This window comes from Arachis duranensis, chromosome 9 (genome assembly GCF_000817695.3).
Source record: "Arachis duranensis cultivar V14167 chromosome 9, aradu.V14167.gnm2.J7QH, whole genome shotgun sequence".
Classification (NCBI taxonomy): domain Eukaryota; kingdom Viridiplantae; phylum Streptophyta; class Magnoliopsida; order Fabales; family Fabaceae; genus Arachis; species Arachis duranensis.
The window spans coordinates 50,369,367-50,371,863 of NC_029780.3; positions in this window are offsets into that span (position 1 = coordinate 50,369,367).

A 2,497-nucleotide genomic window follows, 5' to 3' on the forward strand; every position below is an offset into this window, starting at 1 on the left:
TCCAACCTGATTGAGAACCGACAGATGATTATCCGTGCTGTGACAGAGCATTTGGAGCATTTTCACTGAGAGGATGGGATGTAGCCATTGACAACGGTGATGCCCTACATACAAATTGCCATGGAAAGGAGTAGGAAGGATTGGATGAATGTAATAAGAAAATAGAGATACGAGAGGAGCACAGCATATTCATACGCCTATCTGAAATTCCCACTATTGATTTACAGAAGTATTTCTATCCCTTTTTATTTTCTATTTATTATTAATTTTCGAAACCCATAACCATTTAATCTGCTTAACTGAGATTTACAAGGTGACCATAGCTTGCTTCATACCAACAATCTCTGTGGGATCGACCCTTACTCACGTAAGGTATTACTTGGATGACCCAATACACTTGCTGGTTAAGTTGAACGGAGTTGTGAGCTTCTCTAACAGTGCCTGGAACTCTTGTATCACAATTTCATCCACCAAGTTTTTGGCGCCGTTGTCGGGGATTGTTCGAGTATGGACAACTGACGGTTCATCTTGTTGCTCAAATTAGGTAATTTTCTTTTTATTTTCTTTTCAAAAAGGTTTTCAAAATTTTTCTTTTATTTTCGTTTTTCTAAAAGAATATTTTCGAAAAAAATAAAATAAAAATACAAAAAAATTAGAAAATCATAAAAATCAAAAATATTTTGCGTTTCTTGTTTGAGTCTTGAGTCAACTTTTAAGTTTGGTGTCAATTGCATGCTTTAAAAAATTTTCTTGCATTTTTCAAAAACTCCATGCATTCATAGTGTTCTTCATGATCTTCAAGTTGTTCTTGGTAAGTCTTCTTGTTTGATCTTGATGTTTTCTTGTTTTGTGTTGTTTGTTGTTTTTCATATGCATTTTTCGTTTGTTAGAATCCATGCATTAAAGATTTTTAAGTTTGGTGTCTTGCATGTTTTCTTTGCATTAAAAATTTTTCCAAATTATGTTCTTGATGTTCATCATGATCTTCAAAGTGTTCTTGGTGTTCATCTTGACATTCATAGTGTTCTTGCATGCATTATGTGTTTGATCCAAAATTTTCATATTTTGGGTCATTTTTATGTTTTTCTCTCTCATCTTTAAAAATTCAAAAATCAAAAAAATATCTTTTCCTTATTTCCCTCCAAATTTTCGAAATTTTGGGTTGACTTGGTCAAAAATTTTTAAAATTTGTTGTTTCTTACAAGTCAAGTCAAATTTTCAAATTTTAAAAATCTTATCTTTTTTAAAATCTTTTTCAAAAATCATATCTTTTTCATTTCTTATTATTTTCGAAAACTTCAAAAATCTTTTTCAAAATATTTTTCAAAATCTTTTTCTTATCTTTATATCTAATTTTCGAAAACTCACTAACAATTAATGTGATTGATTCAAAAATTTGAAGTTTGTTACTTTCTTGTTAAGAAAAGTGCAATCTTTAAGTTCTAGAATCTTATCTTGAAGTTTCTTGTTAGTGAAGTAAGTAATTTTAAATTTAAAAAAATTAAATCTTTTTATCTTTTCTCTTATCTTTTTCAAAAATTTTATCTTTTTCAAAATTTGATTTCAAAATATCTTATCTAACCTTGTATCTTCTTATCTTTTTCAAATTTGATTTTAAAATCTTTTTCAACTAACTAATTAACTTTTTGTTTGTTTCTTATCTTTTTCAAAACCACCTAACTACTCTTTCCTCTCTAATTTTTGAAAATATCTCATCTCTTTTTCAAAAATTCTTTTTGTTTTAAATTTTAATTTTAATCTTATCTTATCTCTAATTTTCGAAAATTACTAACCCTTTTTTTTAAATTATAATTACATCTTATCTTTAATTTTCAAAAATTACTAACCCCTTTTTCAAAATTATTTTCGAAATTCCCCTCTCTTTTCTTATTCTATTTAATTATTTATTTACTAACACTTCTCTTTACCTCTCTCCACCTAAATATCCGAACCCACTCTTCTTCATTCTTCTCCCCTTTCTTTTTCTACTAACATAAAGGAATCTCTATACTGTGACATAGAGGATTTCTCTTTCTTTTCTTGTTTTCTTCTCTTTCATATGAGCAGGAACAAGGATAAAGGCACTCTTATTGAAATTGATCCAGAACCTGAAAGGACTTTGAAGAGAAAATTAAGAGAAGCTAAGTTACAACAATCCAGAAACAACCTTTCAGAAATTTTCGAACAAGAGAAGGAGATGGCAGCCGAAAATAATAATAATGCAAGGAGAATGCTTGGTGACTTTACAAAGCCAACATCCAAATTTGATGGAAGAAGCATATCCATTCCTGCCATTGGAGCCAACAACTTTGAGCTGAAACCTCAGCTAGTTGCCTTAATGCAACAAAACTGCAAGTTTTATCGACTTCCATCTGAAGATCCTTACCAGTTTTTAACTGAGTTCTTGCAGAATTGTGAGACTGTAAAGACAAATGGAGTTGATCCTGAAGTCTACAGACTCATGCTTTTCCCTTTTGCTGTAAGAGACAGAGCTAGA